The sequence below is a fragment of the Chlamydotis macqueenii genome, chromosome 1, assembly GCF_036417535.1.
Source record: "Chlamydotis macqueenii isolate bChlMac1 chromosome 1, bChlMac1.mat, whole genome shotgun sequence".
Lineage (NCBI taxonomy): Eukaryota > Metazoa > Chordata > Aves > Otidiformes > Otididae > Chlamydotis > Chlamydotis macqueenii.
In genome coordinates, this window is record NC_141556.1 from 193,050,557 (window position 1) to 193,076,244 (window position 25,688).

The 25,688-nt window shown below is 43.1% G+C and overlaps 1 protein-coding gene across 3 annotated transcripts in view; it reads right to left on the reverse strand.

The window, feature by feature from the left end:
• Positions 1-24,352, reverse strand: part of MTUS2 (microtubule associated scaffold protein 2) — a 317,361-nt gene extending 293,009 nt beyond the window's left edge. For all 3 annotated transcript variants that reach the window (XM_086772009.1, XM_086772008.1, XM_086772007.1), the window contains exons 1-2: positions 24,137-24,352; positions 15,379-15,453 (exon numbers count right to left, since the gene is read on the reverse strand). The gene's annotated coding sequence lies outside the window, so the exon portion shown is untranslated. The remainder of the gene's footprint in view (positions 1-15,378; positions 15,454-24,136) is intronic.
• Positions 24,353-25,688: the final 1,336 nt, after the last annotated feature.

Below are 25,688 nucleotides of genomic sequence, written 5' to 3' on the forward strand. Positions count from 1 at the left end.
ACTGAATATCTAAGGGATGTTCTGGGAAAAGTGACAGGATTTGAAGTAGGATGATGTGCAGGTAACTCCCTGCTCTGGAAGTGGGCAGCAAGTAGTGAGCTGTGCCCTCTGCACAGAAAAACATGCCGAGAAAAGGAAAAGAAAATCTACTTTAGCTACGTGCCTTGAATACTGATGAGCCATTCACAGAGAGGAACCAGAGATGGGCTAAGGTGCAGAACAGCATGGCAGGAGATCAGGCAGGTCAGGGTTAAAAAAAGTAGTCTTGGAAAATGCTGACCTAGCAGTGGTAACTGCAACTGTGAAAGGCGGTAAAACCAGGTCAGTCCCAGACAGGAACTAAAAAAAAAAACCCACTCAGGGATGGGGAGGAGGAGATGGATTTATAAGCTATGGCTGGGCAAAAACATCAGCATGTTTCCAAATAAAATGTTTTTCATGTGAAGTGCAGTGTCAACAGTAGAAACGTAAATCTGAGAACATTTAATTTTTTCAAGAAAAAAAAACTGGAAAAAGTTGAGGAAGAAAATGTGGCAGGTATGGCAAAGTTTGAAGACACCCATCAATAGTGGTAAAAAACAGCAGCCACTTTTCTGAAAGGTGTTTCCTTCTTCCTTTTTTCTTTCTTTATCAATAGATAAGTTTTCCCTCTCTGTCTTGCCTACATCTAGACTTGTGTAGCTATGATGCCACCTAACACAAGTTCAGGTCAGTTGAGCAACACAAATATTTTCTCCTAACTGAACCAAAACATTATTTTCAAGACATCTCAATGTGAATATATACATGGCCCATTATAATTTGTGTCCCGTTCACTTCTAATTAGGAGATGAGCCTTTTGGCAACACGACATTTCCTAACCCCCACCATAGTTTTCCCTTTTGCCCAGGTGAAGGAAGATGGGGAATCAAAAAGATAACAGCTAGAAAGATTTTTACTGATAGTAAAATAACTGAGAAAGGTAAGGGAATCAGGTCAAGAATTTATAGGAGAGCGTGAGGGAATGCGTAAATTAATTGAGGGAGACTAGGAGATAAATTTATGAAAGAAAATCCTAGTTGATTATGTTTAGGGTGCAGAAGGTGTTGACGGTCAACACATTTTCACTCATTATCACAGCATGTTTATTCTGAATCATTTATATGACACAGGGAAAAAAAATGTTTTGTACAAAGAGATTCTTCACATTTGAGGTCGAGTTTGGTATGGGATGAGAGCTCAAGCCCCTTCACTTACTCCCTCAAATTTCCTTCTACCTCTCTGTCACCACGTGCAATATGAGCAAAGCAATCTCTTTCATATCCTTCAAAATTTCATCCTCACTGAACATGATCAGTAGTCCCCAGAGTTCTAATTTATATTCTATTACAGGACTACATAGGAATTAAATTAGCAGATGCCAAGCCAATTGCATAGGAAATTTTAGCAAAGTTGTCTTTGAAATTTAGTATGCGTGGAACATGTTTTCACAGCAAAAATAGAATAATATATTCTTCTTTAAAAACTGTGTCAGGTTCACAATTTCATAAATTCTATTCTAATCTAGAAGTAGTATAGCCCCCTAAGTATAGGAAATATTTGTATTACCCCTATGAGTAAAAACTGAAAAAAATATACATTCTAAAGCAAGCTACACACCTATACTCCGGCTTCCTCCGTTCAGAAAATTCCTAAGTGACAAATATCTAACCAATGTATTCTTCAGGAGGATTTAGGAGAAAGATTATCTTTTTTTTTCTTTACTTTCAAAGAACAGCTCTTGGTATACTCCTGATCTTTTCTCGTATTGAGAAGTGGAATACCTATTTACTTTTCTTGTACTTTCTATGGAACCAGCACGCAAAGCATACTTTTGACTCCATAGAAACAGCATTTTAAATGTAAATCAAATTAGTAAACCCTTGAAATTTACAGGAACCAATTCTTAAGCACCATCAGGGCACACAGAAAAAGAAGAATGCTCTTGCAAACCAGAAAATGGAAGATAGGCTCCAAGCTTCCTACAGTTATTCTTTGAATGGTTTGCTATGTCAGCGAAGACCTCCTCTTCCTTTCTTCAGAGTTAAACTCACTTAAGTAAGAAGTAGCCTGAATACTTCCTTCAGAGATCTTTGTACATTATAATTGTTCATACCACGAGTAATATTTAGGTGGACAAAAGACTTATGATAAAGTTAAATCTGGCAAGTTTCTCTTTTTCAGAAAGGAAAAATGAATACGAAGGGTTGTATCTCAGTATTCAGTGATGTAATATGAATGAAGACACCGCAGGGAAAAAAAAATTAAAACCCTTCAGAGAGGAAGAGGAGGATCATTCCTGAGGGTTTTTTCTGGGGAACTTCTTAGCTACTGTAGTGATGGATCCCAACAGAGGAACACAGATAAATCCATAACTGCAGTTCAAATGTAAACAGATGAGATTTCAAAGGAATTATTTTAATAGCAGAAAAAAAAATCCCATTTACTTCCAACAGGAAAAATAACTGAGCTTACACTTATTTACTTGCAAGAGTCATTAAAACAAATGAGCAAAACAAATGTAACATTGAAAAACCCTGCAATTCAAAAATTATGAGTCATTCCTCAAAAATCTCATCATTAAAAATACATTTATTTGTCAATTGTTAGTTTAGCCTTTGAAGGCAGTTGCATTATTTTTTCTAGCTTTTTTCCCCCTCACACTGTAGGCATTAGAAAAAGCTTATACATGCATGTACAAATAACATGTATGCAAAACAGGCATTTAAAAAATCCTGAAATATCAGGAGACCCACAAGAAAAATCAGTAGGACTGCAATGAATATAATGAAAATCTACAAAAAAAAAAAACAAAGTGAGGAAGATTGTTTCAGACTTGGTCCTTACAGCACGCATAAGCCACAGAAAGCTCTCCATGAACACAAACTAGGTGAAAATGAGCTATTTTGGAAATAACTGAATCCCCAGGCCTGGAGATGCACTCCCACTACATCCCAACCCCAGCAGAGCAACGCACCTCCATGCTGCCCTGTGCCCATCTTCCTCTTCTGATAAAGAAACCCTGATGCAATGCCAGGAAAGGACCCTCCAGCCTGCACCATGTGCCCAGCTAAGCAGCCACAGGCACAGTAAGCAGAGAAGAGGGATGCACACAGACCAAAGTCTGACAAAGTCTGCAGAGCCCTACAGACTACAATGTTGGAAGTGCTACCAGCATTCAGACAAGCTAACAGTAAGGATGCTCATGTCTTGGTGTTAGTAACTACAGATCTGAATGAGATAGAGCATTGCCTGGAAAATGCACACCCTAGTAAGTACCACTCAATTTATTCATTCTTCAGAGCTTTCACAAGTTCAAAGCCCTGTGTGGAAATACATGTATCAGCAAGATAAATAGCATTGCCTTTTATATATCAGAGCTCTCCAGCTCCGTGGCTACTATTTCAGCATACATGAAAGATTAGGGAAGTGATCATGCCCCTGTACCTGGCACTGGTGAGGCTGCACCTCAAATATTGTGGGCCTCAGTTTTGGATCCCTCAGTACAAGATGGACGTTGAGTTGCTGAAGCACACCCAGAGAAGGGCAGTGAAGCTGATGAAGAGTCTGAAGCACAAGTCTTATGAGGAGCGGCTGAGGGAACTGGGATTGTTTAGTCTGGAGAATAGGAGGCTGAGGGGAGACCTCATTGCTCTCTACAACTGCCTGAAAGGAGGTTGCAGGGAGGCAAGTGTTGGTCTCTTCTCCCAAGTAACTAGTGATAGGATGAGAGGAAATCGCCTCCAGTTGCAGCAGGGGAGGTTTAGGTTGGATATCAGGAAAAATGTCTTTACTGTAAGAGTGGTCAGGCACTGGAACAGGCTGTCAGAGGAAGTGGTGGAGTCATCATCCCTGGCGGTGTTCAAAAAACATAAAGACACGGCACTTCGGGACATTGTGTAGTAGGCATGGTGGTGGTAGGTTGATGGTTGGACTTAATGATCTTGGAGGTCTTCTCCAACCTTAATGAATCAATGATTAGAAGGATATAAAGGGATCACGTTCAGCTCAATGTGTTAAGACACTAGAAAAATCAAACAGGTGGGTTTTTGACTCCAAATTACTTCAGAGTTTAAGATGGAAACTGAACCAGTTAACTGCCATCACATCTTCTGAGCACTATTAATACTTGCTCTAAAGCATTAAATCATCCACCTTGTTTCTTATCAGTCTTAATGTCAAACACGAACCCAGCCTGCAAGAGAGCTGACACTATAACTTGTAGCAGTCACCTAGCAGAGGGCTGAAAGGTCTTCTGACTTTATGAAGCGTCCTTGTCAAGCTAGTCATCATCTGAAGATTTTTCATTATTAAATTGGGATTTGTACTTATTAAAATATGTAAGCTTCAAAGGGGCAGGATACTGCTATGGTAGAGACTGCCTACTCCAGCCTACCTCTCAGCTCTCTGGCTGCCACAACTCCTTCACAAAATGGTGGTTATTAGCTCTCCATCTGAAGAGAAGCTTTAGGATCTGAGAAAAGGAGGGTCACTTCCAGCCACAAAATCTGACATTCATTTGCAGCCAGCCTCTGCCTTGCATTGGGTCTGTAAGTGGAATAATTCAAGACTCAGTTCCCACTGAGAAATCATTTTCACTCCTAAAAGAACATTTTCTCCTCAATACGCTTAACCTTATTAAAAGTGTAATTCCCACTCCAGTCTGTTCCAAAGATGCACACTCTAGCACTGCTAGACAAAGAAAGGACTATCATTTAATTAAGGTTAGTCTTCTTTAAACAGTCTGGCAATACCCCCCAGTGTGGCCTGGGGGACCATTCACAGCAGGGACCTCTCTCAGTAGCGCCATGGACAAAACCAAATCAGGTCTGGCTCCCACAAACCCACCAACACAGTTTCCCATCACCAGCCCAGTGAGTTTTAGTGCTCCCAACACGCCTTCTTGCTGACCCCGTGTTCTCACAGCATGTACCCTCATTTTCACACTACAAAAAGTCCTCCAGTGCTCACCATATTTCACAAGCTTTGAAAGGAAAAAAAAATGCACACAGAGTAATAATTATGCTGTACAGGGCACTGTATGGGGCCCAGAAGAGACCCTGAGCTGAGTGCTGGGTAGTGCAGAAGAAGTCCCAGCACAGAGCAGGGTGCACCGAGCAGCGCAAGGCAGTCACTCCCTGCCCCATACCCAGCTCTCGTTCAGCAGTGTAGACACAGTTTAATGAGCCTCCCCACATTTGCAGGTGGTAACATTGAATTCTGAGACTTCACAATATTTTGGTTCACTTCAAAACCCTTCGGGAGCCTATAGATGCGACGGTAAAAGAACAGAACGAGGAGATATTGAAAGTGAAAGAGAAACTGCACCATTACAGCTTATACAGGACAAGAACAGAATATAGGTAAGTCAAGGGGGCAATGTGAATGTCACCTATTTCTCCTTGCCACATCTGATTCACAATTTCAGTAAAACCAGAAAGTCATTTTTGCTCTTAGCAAGAATTGAGACATTCTTCTCTAAAACTACACTTGATGGGAGTCTCAAATACATTTCTCTGTGGCTCAACATGTGATGATAAGAAACTCAGAGTGGTTACAGTCTAGATGATTAGTGTCAAGAATCAACATAAAATGAGTGTTTCAGTTTTGTGGTGGCTGCCTTCAGACTCCTTGGAGGCTCCATACGGCCCCAGTTGAGAAGATCTGCTTAAATGCATCCAGTCTCAGAAGACCTGAAGGTCTGTGGATGCTCTGTTATGTACACATGTACAACAGACATTGTATGGGTGGTGTCCTGAAGTACATAACTTTACTTTTTTGTGTGTATTTTCTTCCTCTTTGAGACAGTAAGTTACATAAGCAGCAGTTTTGATTATTCAGGCAGGCAGCTAGAAAGAAGAGACCTCAATTGCTTTCCTTTTAAAATGTGTACTTGTAAATTAAGAAGCAATTCAAGATTAGGCATCTGTCCAATTATTTTTATGATTTTGTGTATTATGCTAATGAGGATGCTGTTTCTTTAATTATCATTTGAAGAAAAAATTGCATTCAGTCCCTTGATCTTCCTTAAAACCATCCCCATGCTTGATTCCCCCATAGGCTTTTAGTCACACTGCTTCAGTGCGAAACTCTGCCTTTGAGAAAAACTCTTCTCAAAACTGGTTCACCAAGAAAGTTTAAATTGTTGTCTCTCATTGAAGCTATATCCTCTACAACTTGGCAGCTTAGGAGGAAGGGCTAAAAGACTCAAACTAATACTAGCTTATGCACTGAATGCAGCCTAATGCCAAAACCTATTATACTGCATATGTAAGAGATACTAAATGCCAGGAGTTCTTAAATAGAGGTAGAGAGACAACTGAAGTGAGCAATGAAATACTGTCCTGTGACAATTTACAGTAGAATTCAGTAAATCCTATTTTAAAAGCACTTTAATACACACATCAGCTGACAGTGTTAACTTTATTATGCAAAATAATATGTATATGACGTTCAAAGGCATTTGTTATTAGCCAAATGGCTCTACCCATTTAGTTTCAGTGTGGCTTTCTGGTTGTCCTGACGGAGGTTCCTGTAACCAAAGCCCTGGCTTTGGTTGGTATACCCAGTTGGTATACTCCACTGGGTATACCAACCCACTCCCACCGGCAGCAGCTGTCCCGCACCTCTGAGCTCACCCCACAGCATCCCCATACCCTCGCGCTGCCAAAACATGGCAAAGCCTGACTGCACGGGCATGAGGTGGGAGGCCCCATGTCTCCATCTGCCCACCCTGGAAGCAGTCCCAGTAAGGAGGTACTTGCCATGGTAACCCCCTCCCCTCACCTCTCCCCAGGGTGAGGATGGGAGGCTGCACTGGCCCTAAACCTAGCATACCCCACCACACAAAACTGCAGTGCCAAACAAGGGCCATCATCAACACATGTACTCTCCTTTGGAGATGCAGAGTGTATAAACTTGTCTTCTCTTCTGAAGGGAGGAAAATCATCTGAGTCATCTCTGGAAAAGCACCAGCTTCAGCCTCCAAGGCAGGCTCAGGACCCCCTGACATTCATTGGCATTTCTTGGTCTGAGCAGCAGCCACCTTTGAATGAGTCTTTTGATATTGCTTCACTGCAGCCCCAAAACTGTTGATGCTTACCAAGTTAGTGTCTCATGTAACCTGAGCTGTCCACGTGTGAGTGATAGGGATGCTGGGGACAAGTAGCACCCCACTAGGCCACTACAGAAAGGAAGAAGGAAGATTTTTTTTATATGTCTTAGCAGACACTGCAATCACTAAACAAAATGAATACTCGAGTTACAGCATATACATTCAGAGCTCAACTGCAGTATATATTTCATGCCGTGCTTTCTTCCTACAGTGAAATTGAAAGAAATCCTGGATTTTGTTGAAGCCAAGACCCAAACTGCACTAACATCTTGAAGCAAAGTATTTACAAACAAATGTTCTGACATCTCATTTATCTGTTTTGCCATAAAATTGGCTTATACATGATTAATTATGAAAAATAAGCACAGCATGCTTTCATGCACTTTTACTTTGAAATCAAGGTCACACTTTGTTCTGAAATTCAGAAAAAACAGTATGAATAATACAATTAACATATCAGAAGATTCTTTGCAAGTAACTATTTAAGCAGGCTAAACCAGGAGCTTAGGAAGTTGTTGCTATTCTGTCATTGCAGACGGATGATTTCTTAGCCCTTGTGTATATTCGTTTTATTTGACTAATCCTTTGTACTGAAAGGATGCTTGGAGTAGCATCCCTCACACTAAGCCACACAACACTGAGTGAAAACAGTGTTCTTGTCCCAAAGCATTTACAAGCTGACTCCTGCTCTGTGGACTTTATTTCAGCTGGGATGCTGCTCCTTAGAAACATTTTCAGTAATGGTGTGGTTATACACGGGAAACCAGTAACTTGGAGTCAAAGAATCATTTAGGTTGGAAAAGACCCTTAAGATCATCAAGTCCAACTGTAAACCTAACCCTGCCAAGTCCACCACTAAACCATGTCCCTAAAGCACCTCGCCTTTTAAACACCTCCAGGGATGGTGACTCCACCACTTCCCTGGACAGCCTGTTCCAATGCTTGACAACCCTTTCAGTGAAGAAAGTTTTCCTAATATCCAATCTAAATCTCCCCTGGCACAACTTGAGGCCATTTCCTCTCATCCTATTACTAGTTACTTGGGGAAAAAAAAGCAACACCCACCTCACTATAATCTCCTTTCAGGTAGCTGTAGAGAGCAATAAAGTGTTCCCTCAGCCTCCTTTTCTCCAGTTCCCTCAGCTGCTCCTTAAAAGGCTTGTGCTCCAGACCCTTCACCAGCTTCATTGCTCTTTGGACACACTCCAGCACCTCAATGTCTTTCTTGTAGTGAGGGGCCCAAACTGAACACAGCATTTGAATCACAGAATCTTTAAGGTTGCAAAAGATCTCTAAGATCATCAAGTCTAACTATCAACCTAACACCACCATGTCCATTAAACCATGTCCTGAAGGGCCATGTCTACACATTCTTTGGACACTTCTTGGGCAGCCTGAAGACACAGTCTCACCAGTGCCGAGTACAACATCCATACTTGAATACATCTAGTAAATCATTCTGCAGGTTCTCTACTCAGAACACTCGGCTGCCCTCATACTTTTGTGCTAAGCACAGTATAATACTGGGAGGTGCATGTCTCAGGCATTTGGATGTGACTATCTCATCCGAACCATCTTCTGCCCATACAGCTCCTTACAAACCCTCACCAAGGGTAGATGAGCAAGTCAGTTCTGGTGACAGAGTAAGATCACATGTTGACAAGTCACTAGCTTCAAATAGTGAGAAGCCAATTTCTACATGCAAGCTGTTTTAGCTGGGTAAATTTTTATTAGTTACCTCAGTAGCAACCATTTTTTTAAGAGTATACTTCCAAAACTTTCACAAAGCATGAGAGAAGAGAAAGCGTATCAACTTTTGACCTCAGCTACTGTCCTTTCCCTCTGCCTCAGCTGCTGTCCAGAGCCAGCCCCAAAGCCAACCATGAACTCCGTCTCCTGAAGTTTGCCTTGTCGGCAGAGCAGCCTAGCAGCGACTACAAGCTTGCAAAAGGCCATCCAGACTGATGTAGAGGCCCAACTGACAAATAAGAGCATCCCCATGTCAACACAAATTGTCGAAAAGCTTGTGATTCCCGTATTGCAGAGCTAGAAACAGAAAGCAATGCTTTCACCATACTGCTGATATTGGAATAGCTTCTTCTATAAAAAGGGCAAACAATTTGCTCCGCTGAAAGCTTGCTTACAACAGCGATGACTGGGCTCAATCTCAATAGAAATTAGAATTGCCTTTTTCAAAAGGAAGCTCAATTCTGTTAAAGGCTAAGAAGGTAACAGAAATAAAAAACACACGATAAAAATTAACACTGAAAAGCACTGTACTTATTTGAGAGAAACAGGGTGTGCAGACAAAGTAATGGGCACCGCATGTGCAAGGAGACAAGCGAAATCTGAATACTGGCAAGTGACAAGCTGAGACAGAGGCTGAGGTCTGCTAGAAATCCATCAAATGCGGTAAGGGAACCGAATGAGGCACTCCTCAAGCATATATCCTTGAAGTTATGAAAAATATTGTCACATGGAATTTTATGCTAGCAGAGAATCTGTTCTGGGAGAACCACTTTACTAGCAAGACTATGGGAAAGTCAGCGAGTTCTATTCATGGCTTAATGAGACAGTAGTGAGGTCAAATCTAGCTGATGTTATATTGGACTCCTACTGGATACAGGTGAACCATTTAACTAGAAAATTATGATTCACTACAGGCAAAAGGCAATGCTCTAATTTCTTTTGCAATTGGAAAACAATATGTAACATTAACTGACACCTAATTCACTTGTTTAGATATTCTAGAAAGAATTTCTCAAACCTAAAAACAATCATGAACAAAACTGTGCAAGGGAAAATAGTCACACACAAAAATATAAAAAGGACTTGCTAAGGGATGCTTTATTACATGCCAAAAAGAGAAAAATCACTGTGCTACAGCCATGAAAGGGAGCTTTTTTGGTTGAAGAATTCTGGCTAAGGAGAGTGACAGTAGCAGCAGAGAAACCTGTAAAACAAAACCCCCAGTACATAACAGATGGGGAAAAAGACACTGATAGCAATGAATACAAATTAACATTGCAGAAATGTAAGCAAATGATGGAAGGGGAAAAAAAAAAAAAAAAACATTAAAAAGCTACAGTGAGGTTTGACAATAGGAGCTCCTCCTTAAAGGGAACAAGAGTAAGTGAATGCCAAGCAATGATTTCAATAACTGGTCATTCCAGACAAAAATGACCGAACTATTCAGAAAAAGACAAGTATATTTGACAACTACTTCTATTCTGCATTCAGAAAGATGTAAGATGCTGTATTCACATCTTATAGTGATGACATACCTCCCATGCCATCAGCAACCAGCAAGAGCTTTAAATAGCTCCTCAGCTAAAATCCTGCATTCAAGAGTAGAGGGTAGATGTACCAATAGCTTTTGATTCAATGACTGCTTTTAACAAATATCAGAACACAACATAAGGAAATGGACCAGTTGGAGAGGGTTCAGAGGAGGGCCACGAAGATGACGAGAGGACTGGAGCACCTCTCTTATGAGGACAGGCTGAGAGAGTTGGGGCTGTTCAGCCTGGAGAAGAGGAGGCTCCGGGGAGACCTTATAGCAGCCCTCCAGTACCTAAAGGGGGCCTACAGGGAAGACGGGGAGAAGCTCTTCAGCAGGGCCTGTTGTGACAGGACTAGGGGTAATGGTTTTAAAATAGAGGGAGGTAGATTCAGATTAGATATTAGGAAAAAAATTTTTACAGTGAGGGTGGTGGAACACTGGAACAGGTTGCCCAGAGAGGTGGCAGATGCCCCCTCCCTGGAAACATTCAAGGCCAGGTTGGATGAGACTCTGAGCAACCCGGTCTGGTTGGAGATGTCCCTGCTCCTTGCAGGGAGGTTGGACTGGATGACCTTTGAAGGTCCCTTCCAACCCAAACTATTCTATGATCCTATGATTCTAACACTAGAAGTTCCTGGTGAGTGGAAAGAGAGTTAATATCAAAGCAGTATTTAAAAGGGTCAAGTTGTCTAACCAAAGCACCTATTGAACAGTGAGACTGACATCAGTAGTGTGTAACAGCAGGGAAAGGTTATCATGGGACACAATCAATAAGGCATTGAAAGACAGTAGCATAATTAACACCAATCAACACAGCTGTATGGAAAATAGGCTTGGTCATGTAAATCTGATCATTTGTATGCAGTTACATCATCATTTGATAATGGTAACGTGCTGACAGGACGTATTTCTAGTCCTAATTCCACACTATGCAGCAATTTAAAGTCATGCTATACATAAAATCCTGAATTAAAAGATCTACCATACTACATCAACACAGTTCATAGTAAATTAATTTCAGAAGTGGCTAACTAAATGGAGAATCAGCATCCAGATAACAGATTCCTTGACAGTCCAGCAGAAAAAAAAAAATGAGGTACAACATTTGGAAGCTGAACAGAGCTACAGACAGCCTCAAAAGGCGAGGCTCATTATTTACTGGAACAATTTACCTGCAACATAGTAGATTCATTACTACTGGTACCCTTTAAATCAAGACCTTTGTCTCTTTCAGGAAGATACATTAAAAGAAAAATTAAAGGACTACTACTGATATATTCTGCATTTATCTGACCTGCACTGAGCAGGCAGTAAGAACAGATATTCATGTGGTCCCCTCTGGTCTTTAAATTTATAAGCCTAGGAAACAATGACCCAGACATTATTAATCCCTCTGGAATTTAATGCAATAAGTGAATCACGCCTAATCCATCTGATACAGTATAAAGTGTCTTGAGTATTTCTACAGGATTTCAACTGTAATTCAGTGTTAAATTACTGGATGACTTAAAATATTATCAGGTCACTTCCCTGAATTTCTGATTTTTTTAGCTGAAAGTAGCAAAAATCTGTCCCTCTTTGAAACATTTCACTAGCTATTTGCATAAATATAGAGGCATTGTATCAAACTCTTGATCCACAACTTCCCATGTAGACCACTTTGACCTATTCCTTAGGAATTTTTAAGTAATGCTATCAGAACAGTATTTCCATGGCATGTCAGAATGCCCCCTGTCAGGTACAGCTGCAACTGTAACACTAATATCACACAAATCTTTTAGATAGAGTTATGCTCTTGTATACCCATCACCTTCCCACACAGTGTTCTTAGGATCAGCACAAAAGAGGTGAAAGTCACATTACCTCTACCAAGCAAACACTATTTGGTCCTGCCTATTTGAAACAAAACACAGGGGTTTGAAAATACCATTCTTGCAGGCAACTCTGGAATGAGCCAGGAAACTTTGTCCTCTTAGGTTTGCAGCAAGCACTCAAATTGCAAAACGGCCTCTTACATTTCTTGCTCTATTCGACATCTACTTCTGGCAAAATTTTCCCCTTCAGAAGGTAAATAGCTCTAACATTTATCACAGCAAATTCATTTCAAAGATTCCCAGAGCTCTTCTTCAGCTGATGGCCTTTGATTTCCAATCCTCCTAGCCACAAGGAATCAAAAACTTCAAGCTGCTTCTCACAGGCCTTACTTGAATACCATTGACATGTCAACTCAAAAAGGAAGCAGGCATGTTAGTACAACAAGTACTCAGTACCCATTAACAGTGAAACAACATATGCTTTAATGTGACCTTTTGGAGAAAGCTACTAAGAAATTACTTCCTCTGCTTTTTTTAATCTTACCTCATTTAGATGTAATTACAGAATACTGAAACATTGTACAATTCCATTTTTTGGATATTGACACAATTCTTTTCATAACCATTATCCAAGCAGTAGCAAGTCCTCAACCAAATTGGGAAATACACAGGGATATATAGAAAATCATAGAATCATAGAATCTTTAAGGTTGGAAAAGACCTCCAAGATTATCAAGTCTAACCATCAACCCAACACCACCTTGTCCACTAAACCATGTCCTGAAGTGCCATGTCTACACATTCTTTGAACACCTCCAGCGATGGTGACTCCATCACTTCACTGGGCAGCCTGTTCCAGTGTCTGATCACTCTTTCAGTAAAGACATTTTTCTTAATATCCAATCTAAACCTCCTCTGTTGCAACTTGAGGCCAGTTCCTCTTGTCCTATCACTAGTTACTTGGGGAAAAAAAAAAAAAAACAACATCTGCCTCCCTACAACCTCCTTTCAGGTAGAGAGCAATGGGGTCTCATTTACAATGAGTAAAGAATACTCAGTGAGATTAATCTGTATTTTGCTTCAGCTTGTGTTTTTCCAGCTCTGTAGCCAAGTTCCAAATCCAGGGTCCAGCCTTTGACCTTGTCCAGTTAATGGAACTGGGAGAACTGTACACAGGACCACTCTCTGTGAGGGTCCAAACAGCAACTCTTCCCACCTACAAGAGTTATACAGCTTTAGCTTCACTGGCTGAGGTACAAGACTTACAGCCTCAGTAATTAGAAGGCAGAAATGACTTCTGCTTTTAAACCATAAGTCATCTGTATATGGGAAATGCATAAAAGGCATTTTTGTACATCCTTTGCATCACTCAGCACAGTGTCCTGCAAATATTGTCCTCAAACAGAAGATATGCATGGCGCTATGCCTTCCCTTCTTTCATGCAGGGTGACAATGTTGGAGCATCACATGCCATCTGTAAGCCCTTAAACATGAGATTTCCCTCATTTGGTGTTTAGCCACCTGAAGGATGCAGGATTATAACAAGGATGCATGTGCCACTCAGAAGACAGTAACATACCAGTTCAATCACCCATTTCACAGCCAAAACCACATCATCTGTGACCAAGCATGACTGCTGCCAAAGAAACAGCTTTTGACTTGGGTAAGGGATGGATATTCCTGTCCAAACTCCTCTGACTATACAGTTCCTATCACACAACACTGTCCCGAAAGGCATCTGTGTGTATGAAGAGTCGCTTGAAAGCTGAGATCATGCCATGATGGTGTCTGCTTCACCTTTCTGAGCTCTGTCAGTCCCTATTAGCCCTACAGGCTGGTTGGAGAGGGAGACAGACATGGTATAAGATTTCCTACACTGAGGATAGAGGTAGTGGGAATGTCCTTGCCAGTGACCTGAGTTTCTTTTCTCTTTGCTCCCATCTGCTTTCTGCTCTCAGTCTGATTACCACAGAAACATCACCCCTTGGATGCCTCCTCATCACGTAAGGTTCCACACGCTAGAGCCAAGCCCTCAGGCTTTGCTGAGGTCCTGACCCTCTCCCAGTGCTGGCTGCTCTTGCCAGATCTTTCTGACACCAGGTCCAAGTCTCCCCAATGCAAAGAGCAATGCTTAAGCCAGGCTGCCATCAGAATCTCTCCAGCTGGGCTGTGGTTTATCACCTGAGGGACAGGATCAGTCCTAGCCCCAGGAGACGCATACTCAGGGAGGCATACGCTGGGCTGTGTGGACAATTGTTCTTGTGGTTACCTCCCATGGTTGCTCAGTCAACAGAACATAGCTGGCTGTCACACCTTGCTGATGCACAGGGAAAATCAACTGTGAGCCTGCTGTAAAACTGGGGACAGTATGAGACCAGAAAAGGACACTTTGTCCCATCACAACCTAGTCATCACAGAAAAAAGCAGACTCATCACTGATTTTATTTGGTCCATCTGAGGTTACCCTTGGCTAGGACAAAGCCAAGGATGCACCTAGCCAGCCTGCTTGGGGGTAGGTGGGGAAGAGGCCGCTTGTGGCCTCCCTCATCTCCCTCCATGGTTTGGCAGTACCCCTCCAGAGCCTACATTGTCCTCCTCCCAGTGAGGTGGCAAACACCACCCCACAACTTGCCAGCATAGCTGTTTTTTTCCAGGTAAAACATCATGGCTGACCTCCCAGAGGCTTCAGCAAGCATTGTTACTGCTCACAACTGAACAACCTCATGCCATCATAACTTTACCAGATCCATGTCCCAGTCAACTCCCATCCTAGAAGGTTATGCCTTCCCAAGCATGAAAGACTATCTTCAAATATTGTCATATTACCTCAAAAAGTAACTGGATTTAGTTTAGATATATAGTACTTTGGTTTAGATATTCATATTTTCAATATATAGTATACTTACCAGACAGAAATAAACATTAGGAAAGCAAAGGTCTGTATTTGTTTGATAATTCCCTCCAGTAAGAGAGTCTTACGGTCTGCTTTGAAGTCACCTTTATCTCTGTTGTTTATTGCTACAGGGAGTTCTCTTCATTGTACAGACTAGCACTAATAATAATCAAAGATAACCTGCAAAAGAGTTCTTTGGTGGCAAATACATTTAAAAGATCAAATCAGACATTAGCAATACAGAAGAAAAACTTACCCAGAATGCTGGAAAAACAGATTTTACTTCCATTGGTGATAGTTTGCTCTAGAAGACAGTCCCAAGGTGGAAACCCTTAAAAAAAAAAAGACTTGTTAGAATTAGAGTAGGTAACAAGGTCATACACCATCAAGTCTTTCATAAACACAGTGCTCAAGATTAAACATCCTGCTCTTCTGATTGTGATCCCATCCAAGTTTCCTGGCATTAACTCACAGATAAGCTGGTCTGTGTTTGAAGCGCGTGAAATGAAGCAATGCACCTACTCTCAAAAGAGAAAGAGGATACAAAAACCTGTGAAACAAAAACTCTGCGTTTTCTGTTCCTCTTCCTCTGGAGTATCTTTAGAGTAAGTCACCACTCTCAAGTCAAATTTAGGTACACAGGCTGAAGGAGAAGCACAGATTAAACCTAGTCAGGTTTTAATGTATTTACAGAGATCACGCTTTTTAAGGGACTCTGTGCTATTTGACACCCTGTCCCTATGCCACATTTTGATGGGATAAGGATGATGTAGTGCTATGCAGGGAGATTCAGCTCAATTTGCTTGTGATGAGATCACCCAGAAGTACGAAGGGAAAGAGGAGAAAAAAGAGCAAGTAAAATCATCCAGAAAACACACAGAAGGAACTTCTCCCAGAAGTCAAGAAAAGATTGCAATAACAAGAAATAAACATTGTGAATCAGAGAACGTGAGTTATGATAGCAAAAGACAAGGTAGAGAAGAAAAGAAAGCCAGTCCTGAGATTTGGTAACACGTCATGAGATGTGGTTTTACCAGTGGTAAAAAGGGCCAAAGTCAAACTGCTGAGAAGCAAAGACAAAACTAGAAGGGTATCTCCTAAGTGGGACTGACCAGATCATTGGATGATAAAAAAGCTGGAAAAGGTTTTGGGTTTCATATGTCAGTGATGTATGTTTGTTTTAGGATGGGAAAGAGAAAGTTAGACTAAAGAGTTAAGAGGTATGAGCACAAGGAAGACCAAGAGGAGGTATGTGACTGTGTGATAAGCAGAGCAGGTGGAGATCAGGTGAGACCTGAGAGTATGACAGAAGAAAAGGCAGAGTCAGAGGAAGAAGGTGAAAGGATAGCTGAGGGAAAAGGAGAAAATCACACGAGACTCATTTTTCCCCTTATAGTAAAGATTAAGTGGAGAAGAGTTAGATAAAAAGCTTAGAAGATATAAATGGGATTCTAGGTAAGAAATTAACTAATCTTCTAAAATGTTTTATTCGCATGCAACTGATGGTCACCATTTATGATAAATTTCACATAAATGTGGTAAAATCCCAAATCCAAAATAATTAGAAGGAAAACATGCACTAATTACAAAAAAAAAAATTAAATTTTAATATCAAATGCCAGGTACGTTCTATTTCCCCCCACGCACACCCTTCTTTCCCCAGCAAGGCAAGTTGCCTCTTTTCAAATAACTCCATTAAATTAAGTTTATGTTCAGCCTCATTAGCCACCATCTCCACTCCCCTGCGGTTTTAATTAGATAGGTCTCTTCATGCACAGCTACCTCAATCCTTCCCCCCAAACAGTCTCATAATGTTGCTTTTTTTTTTTTAAATGTTGTCATTCTTCAAATGCTCCTAATGACACCGGAGGCAGCCAAGGAGACCAGGGCAGAGCAGTGCTCTCCCATGGAGACGGCAGCACAAGATCTGCAGCTGGCAAGGCACATGCACCCCGTGGGCAGGGCTAGGGGTTTGGATGCTCTTCCACACTGTTTTATCCACTGTAATCAAGACAACCCATTGACATGACAGGCTCAAGCAAAGAGTCAGGTCCTCTGCCAAGGCCCAAGCACATGGAACTGACTTCTCCCACGCAGGTCCACCACCTCCACGTGAAATCACAGGACAGGAATGAGGCCCCAAAACCCCACGGAAGCCAGAGGGACACAGGAGGCCCCCCGAATTCAGGATGGTGCCTGGCTGCAGCTCTTCCCCCAAAGCACACACCCTGGCAAGCCCAGCACATCCCCCCAGACATCAGGCCCCTGGCACTGTCCCAAAAGACAGAGGAAAAGTTCAGGAGGACCTGCTCCAATGATGTGACATGGTCTTTAGTCCTTTTTTTTTTTTTAACAAGCACAGGAGCAAAGGTACGAAGATAATGAGATTACCTGTTCCCAGCTAGAAACTGGGGGAAAGGCTGGTATTTCAGAAAAAAAAGGAAGTGGGGAGGATCACTTGTGCCCATAAGGAGCAAGACAAGACTTTAAGAGCAGGATTTCCGCTTCAGCCCCTATTTGCACTCTATTAGCAGAAAAAAAGACTGCACATCCAGCAAAAATGACTGGCAGAAAACCCCTCAGAGCAAAGGGCTTCTGCTCCACAGACACCCTGCAGCCCCGCTCCCGGCTGTTCCTGGCTGCCCAGGGTCAGCGGCAGCACAGCAGGGATTAGAGCAACTTGGATTTGTTACATAAGGGAAATGTTGCTCGCGGCTTCTCTCAAATCCCAGAGACATTGCTATTATGTAATAGGAACAATCAAACCAGGCAGCTTTTCCATGATTTGATTTTTTAAAAGTGCTGAGCAGCTAAAAATGAACATTGTGGGTCTGTCAGACTCAGTGTTATGTTATCCACTCTAATCAGTTTAACCTTAAAGCTGCTGCAGCTTATAGTGACAGTGACTCAGCTCTCACTTTGCCCAAGGCCTCGAGATCCAGAAAAGTGAAATAAAGCAACCTTTGTCCACCTTCCTACACGGTCCTCAGTAGAGGGCAAAGCTGGTATCTTCTGAACCGAGCCTGAGGGCTCCTATTTCTTCAGCATCAGTATCTTGCTGGCTCTATTGACATTAAAGGATTACTCACATGAATAAAGGCTGTGGACCTAGCTCTGAACTTCACTGTGTGCATTGGATGGTGGCCATGAGCCCCTCTGGCACTTGGTCTTTCATCAATGAAAAATGCAAGCTCATCTGGCACAATCTCCAGACTTCCTCGTCTTCTTAAATTATTACTGTAAGTAATCCTGATGGTAATGCACACAATTTTACATTGTACATCTACACATCCACATCGTGTTATTTAAGAAAACAGGTATATTAACAACAAAATCCATTGTTTGGCCCAGCTGTAAGCCACTTAACTCATACATTTGGGGCATGCTCCAGCAGTGGTAGATGCAGATGTTTCAGGAAGTCCGAGTTGGTAATTTGATCAAGCTACTGTCATATCAAGATTAGCACTTTGCCCAGTTTGGTTTTGTTTTAGAAACTTACTCATTTCCTTCCAGCTTACAAACTATGTTTAAAGAAAGTTTTCCATTCTTTTCAAATGTTCTTTTAAAGTTTTCTTAGTTTAAGGTCTGAAAAAGGAGTGAAAAACCCTCCTTGCTCTGATTTCCTACCTATTCTCCCAGCCTCTCAGTATTTTAACACACTGAAGAAATAGCCCAGTTTTAGTGCCCATGCTGAATACTTGTCTTGATCCTCATAGCACTGAAGCTCAAACAACATTCAGATTGCGATCAGGATACAGCAACCCTGTCCTAAGCGCTTGCTCCGGATCTCTGTAACATTTCTAGTTTTGCGCATCCAGCCGTTTGATTTCACCAAGGCTCATATAGATCGTTTCCAGAGATTGTTTCAGTATTGTTCCCATTTGAAAGCCTCACTATTATATTGCATCAACAGTTAAACAACTTTTCATAAAAAAGCTAAAAAACCTCAAATCCCAATGGCCTGGTAGACCAGAAGGAACGCGTTCATTCTGAGAGCACGGCTCTACCGAGCACACTCAAGTGCTATTTACTTCTGAATGCCTTAACTGTGCGCAGCATCCTGCCAGCTTTCGCTGTGCATAGCACATCATGATTCCTCCCAGCATTCTGGCATGAAGAAGTTACACTGAGCTTGGAAATGCCTAATACAAAGCTTTATTTTTCCCCTATCACAATCTAATTCTTGTTCAGTAACACTAACATACCCTGTAGTGCAGAAATAGATTACTTGAGTCATCTGGTCCCTCTGAATTTTTCTGGCAGTATAAACTTGAGAACTATTATGAGGACCGTCTTGGACTGAAAAAATCTCAGGTGGCTTCAAGGGTTGTTGTTCCATGTGCCCCCAAAAAAACTTGGCAGAGACAACACATGCCAGAGGGCCAAGGCATCTATTGGAGCATCTCTGTTCCTCAAGCTATCCTTGTCTGCCAGACTGGCTCTTTGTAGCCCTAGCATTTTGCCAAAACTTAGAGCAAGGATAATAAACAGAAGCAGACTCATTTAGGATAAGCTATCAAATAGTTAAAATCCAAAAAGTAAAACTCAATAGAGAAACTAATTAGCCCAGGATGTGTTTTAGATGCTTGTTTACTTTCTAACTATGATTTCAGAGGGAAGTCATTCTCCTGTAAGTGTTTGGTGATTATGCCCATGAAGTGAAACTCACAGCTGTGCAAAGAAGTTAAGCCTTTCTTCCAGCTCCACATCCCATGCAATAGCTGTTTCAAATAAGTTTATCTCTGGGCAGAATAGCCCTCAGCTCATATAAGGAGCAACAACCTGTATTATACCATCATCTAAATTAAGGGTCACGATTACAGGCTGGGAGGGGAATCCAAGGAATTTTTTTCAGCTGATGCTTTTGCTAGTTTTGAGGATTGCATAAAATCACTGATCTGTAAGCGATGTCACTAACAGCAAAAGCCTGGGAACTGCTGCTACACCAGATGCTTCTGAAGATTAAGTCATTTGCAGAGACTTTTGATGTGGATACCTCTGCTGGAATAAAATGGACTTCTCCATCCACAGTCCCCAAATGCCCTGCAAGATGGGCCAGCATACTCCTCCCAGTTTTTGCAGCGGAAGCTAAGGCAGTGCCTTAAACCAACTTTACCACAATCATGCAGGAATGTAACTTGGATCTCCCTACCTTCCATCCAGCACACCACTGACACCACTTTCTGTGCAGCACTATGTGCTATGCCACACTATGCCACAAAAGCAACAACTTTTCCTCAAGCACTAAACAGTTCCTGCCCTGAAATGAGAAGGTCCAACCATCCCAGGAGCTTTGAACTTGTTTGCCTGACTGCTAGCTTTGTAGCTACTTAATTGAAAAAGAGAACTGTATTCTTTAAAGAAATTATTGAGGTGATTGCTTAAATAAAGTCTTCCGGACAGCTCTGTCTTGTACTGAAGGTCTGTTGTTCAAATGTTTTGAATGTTTTCTGGATATGCATTTTGGCTGCAAAATACAAACCTGGTTCTGTATAACAGAGTAATATGGGACAGAGCTTTAATTGGCATAAATCACTCAGTTGTGAATTACAGCAATTTATATCAGTTAATCATTTCCCCTGTCATGGTTTAAACCCAGCCAGCAACTAAGTACCATGCAGCCGCTCACTCACCCTCCCCCCTCCCAGGTGGGATGAGAGAAAGACTCGGAAAGAAAGGAAAGCTCATGGGTTGAGATAAGACAGTTTACTAGGACAGAAAAGGAAAAATTATAATAATATGTAAATAATTGTTATAATAATTTAAAAATATAATATTAATAGGATATATAAAACAATGAATGCACAATTTCTCACCGCCTGCCGACCAATACAGCCCGTCTCAAGCAGCACAGAACAGAATCGAGAGCGACCTCAGAATGATCCTGAGAGCGCTGCCCACCAGCCAACCCCCATTTATATACCAAGCATGATGTCTGTGGTATGGAATACCCTCTTTGGCCAGTTTGGGTTCACTGTACTGGCTATACCCCTCCCAGCTTCCTGCACCTGCACATTAGCAAAAGCTGGGAAGCTGGAAAAAGTCCTTGATTTCTTAGCAACAACTAATAACACCAGTGTATTACCAACATTCATCTCATACCAAATCCCATACTAAATCCTAAACAGCAGCTACTGGGAAAAAAAAATAGCTCCATCCCAGTCGAAACCAGGACATCCTTAATTCTCACCCTACAAACCCTCCCTAAGTAGGTCTTTCTCATGAAATCAATCACAGGGGATAGTCATTTGTCTGTACTCCAGAGATCTTTTTGGTGACCTTGGGTGAAATGTTGGACCTTAAGCTCTTCCCAGTTCCCCACTAGAGAATCCATCATAGCAAGATGATACCATGTAATGGCAATGGACAGAAACAAATAAGGTTTTCGGAGAGCAAAGCATCAAACGCACACCCGGCAACAGAAAGTGACAGTGTTCCCAGGCTCATGAGGATGCTATTTATATTAGGATAGTACCAGAAAAAGTTATAGAAAAATCTGTCAGAATTATTTTCCTGAAGAAAGACTGTTTAAACAGGTTTGAGTTCACAATAGCAAGCTCTGGTACAAAACAAACCATAATGCACCCAAGTTTTCCTATTCTTTCCTACTGTCTTTCCACTTCCAGCTAATTAGAACTTCTTTAACAAAACTGACTGCAGAGTGTTCAGTAGAAGTTGCATTTAAACAAGACCAGTATAATTATAAACAACTTATGATAAAATGCAATACTTGTGTAGGGAAAGCATTTGCTAAATCAGCTGTGCCTCAGTAGTTTTTAGCAAATCTCAGCATCCAGCCGGGGCTGGAAGGGAAGAGATCCTCTTGCAGTGCTTCTTACTGGTGTTTCAGCAAATGTCTTTACTGAAGCATGCATTATTATTATTCTCCTCCAGAGTGTTCTATCAAATATTAAACCAATCCCTGTGTACTGGTCTCTACCATGTGCTTCACTTCACCTACCATCATATGACTCTTTGAAGAAAACACGTCACTGGAGCCTGCATTTCAGCTGCCATTCTCTGTCCTACGCTGATTTTGGGTGCTTCCTCCATGAACTTAAAAAATAGAGAATGCACAGTCGAAGCTGAAAGCCTGGTTTTTCCTAACTTATTAAGAGGGAGGACTATTTCTCACTGGCTACTGAATGCCCTGCACAGCCTCTGATGTGCTTTTGTGCTTTACAGATGTGGAGAACTGCACTTCTGCAGATGTGCTGCTCACTCTTCTCTCCCTGCTGTCTTCCTAAATATCTAGCACCACTTACTATACCATAAATATATTTTGCATTTCTATACACTCCAGAAATTTAGGCTACTTTCTGGTTTATTACAGTCACTATCACAACAGACAACACCCTAGAAAACTTTACCACAGAAGAAGCTTTGCAGTAAAGAATTGGAAAAAGTACCTATCTGACCCAAACCTACACCTGTCATTTGTTAGATCAGCAGTCAAATACCTAGCTCTGTCCTTAAAAAGAGGAACACAGGGAAAGACATGGTACAATATCAAAAGCTGCTTCAGACAAACCACATGGACACAGCCTTGCAAAGCTTTTCTCACCCCCACCCCCCGCCTCATCGCAGTTAGCGATTTCCAAACTCAGTGTATTGCTCAAAGGATCACTTACAGCATTCCCTCTCATAGGCTAAGATAGGCCTTCTTTCTGCAGAAATTAAGGTGATAAATAAAGCAGAATGAAAAGTTAAGCCTCATTTGCATACATGCAGCTCACTGACACCACTCTCCTGCAGCACAGGCTGTAACTGCTCTCCACAACAGATTGCAGAGATAGGAGACAAATAGCTGGGTATCTTTAATTGCATTGGAAGGGGGCAGACTGGTAAAGAGTTTATGTAGCAGGGGATATAGAAAAGCCCACATCCCTGCTTGAAATTGGGGATGAGAAACAATAAAACCCACAAACACTACACTGAATGTAGAGAATATAAAACAATTCCTGTATGAAACAGCACAAATCAAAACAAGGCATTTATGCATCACATTATATCCAGCTCAATTGCAGCCAAGTGCCTCCTTAATGCAGTCGTCCATTGCAAAGTTAACCTGTATGCAAACACTTGGCATTTAATTATTTTTCCACCCATGCCTTAATATCAGTAAATATATCTAATGCTCGACCCACTGAGAAATATTTATTAATTTTTTGATCTTGCACTTTTTAATGGAATGATAAATGTCAGCGCTCCCACTGACTTGCTCTTTTCATGGTTAGAGTGATCAGGGATCGCTGGCTCCCTAACAGAGGTGCCTGTAGGGAGTGCGAAGGCACGCAAGCAGCCTCTCCACTGCTGTTCCCTCAGGAGGCAGTGACGGAGACCAGGGAGAAAGAAGCAGGGACAGAGGCAGCAAGGGGGATGAAGCAAGGAGGAGGAGGAACAAGGTACCCAGACTCATCTAAACAAGAGTTGGAAACAACCGACCTAGATGAACAGCTCCTCAAGTAGAGGTGTTTTATCTGAGTAGGGAGACCTGGACCCACTGCCCTGTCTTCCATGGATTTGTTTTTCCCTTCCTAGCAAAACACTACCTTGTAATTCACAGTAGCACCTTTATTTTTTTCATCATTCTTAAGAAAAATAATGACGTGCTGTTTAATTTCACAGAAGGGTCAGAGGGTAACGGCAGTTTTAGCCCTGTTAGCCAGTGGGTTGCTGCAACGCAGCACTTGCCATGACCCCTTCACTCATCCCTGGCCCACTCTGGGACCCCACTTCCCATGGGACTGCCACACCGTGAACACACTGCTGCCATAAAGCTGGCAATTTTTGTCTTTGCCCAGATGCCACGCAGATAGCGATGCCCACTCGAGTCAGACCATTTATCAGCATCCTCAAAACTTTTGGCTGAAGCGATTCGCTGGTATACATTACCCACCTTAATAAGCTTAATCATCTCGCCACCCAAACCGGTGGCAGGGGAGAGGGGCAGCCTACATACCCGCCACCTCCCCGGCACCCGCGTGGCGCCCCACGCAGGGGCCATTCCTCACCTCCAAGAGCTTTTTGTCCGTGTCCCGTCCCACGGTCACGGAGCCCCAGGGGCTCAGCCGGGACCCCGCCAGGGCCGCCCCCTCTCCCCACTCCGGAACACTCGGCTGCCAAGTTGCGGGGGCGATGCGGGGCGAGGGGAGCACCCCGACCCCCGTCACCCCGCAGAGGGGAGCGGAGCCCGCGCCGCCCACGCCGGGACAGGCGGGCGGCGGGGACGCGCGGCGCTCACCTGCTTCCCGTGCTGCTGGTGCCGGTCGTGGTGCCGCCGCCTCCCCCCACCGGCAGGACGGAGCGGCGGCGGGGTGCGGGCCGTGTTTTTATAGCGGCGGGGGCGCAGCCGCCCAGCAGCGCCCGCCGCCACCCGCGCCCCCCGCCCGCGCCCGCCGCACCGCACCGCACCGCGCCGGGCCGCAGCGCCCCCTGGCGGGACCGCGCCGCGCCCTGCGCCGCCGCCATCCGCCCTGTCCCCCCCACTCCCCGGCACCTCGCGGGACCAGCCACCCACGCGTCCGTGCTGCCAAGGGGACCTGCAATGGAAGACACGGGCGTCACGACAGAGGCAGCAGTACAGGGAGCACAGACCGTGCCCGCAATGGGATCTGTGGGACGGTTCTGCCTCTGCCCGTTCTTCCTGGGAATTACCGCCTGCAAATTAACCCCCGAAGGGTTTCTAGTGGGTTATGGAATTGGGGATTTTCCTGGGAATATAGGTACTGGTCAGCGTCTGCCACAGTGGTGCCTCAGGAGACATCAGATATGGTGGCAAGGCTTTCCGTTCCTTGGCTGGCCACTCTCCCATTCGCCCTCGCTCCAAACTCATTGCTCTTCCACTTGAAAATGAGCAAGAAAATAAATAAACAGGCAGACACACAAATTCTCTTTTCAGCAAAACTTGTAATGCAAACGGCGATCTGCATCACTTTTGCTACGCTTAGACCCTTGCCCAGGGGTTCTGTTCCCATCAGGGGAGCAAGCTTTGCCATATATTGTACATATTGTATACATTTTTGCTCATTATTGTACGTTTAAAGGCTTATCTCCACATGCAGCCTGTGTTACAGCTATCTCTGCCAGCATCATTACATCCTCGACGAGCCAGCGCTCGTTGTTTCAATCAGCCGTTTAAAATCAGCAGCAGACACAAGATCGGATGGGAGTTTTATGATCTGTGTCGAATGCTGGGCGACTCAATTAATTTTTACGAAGTCCTCTGGGCAAATGACATGAAGGTCTGTTCAGGAGGGAGTGGTGAAGGGGGTGGGAGTTCGTGAGGCAGGACAGATGCTGTGCAGCATCCTCCTGCTTGGGACCCCCCTGCAATGAGGCCTGGAGGTGCCAGGAGAAGACCCAGGAGGACAGGACCAACACACACAAGATGTGTGAGTGCATGAGATGGCAAGTGCCTGGGAGTCCAGGGAAACCTGGGCAAAAATGTCTATGGTCTGCATCCCAGCTCCAGCCTGGCCCTTCAGCAGCTAGGGTCCAGTATAACATCCTGGAAAACCTCCCCTGACCCAGTGCCTGTACAATCGGGCTGATGTTCCAGCCTCA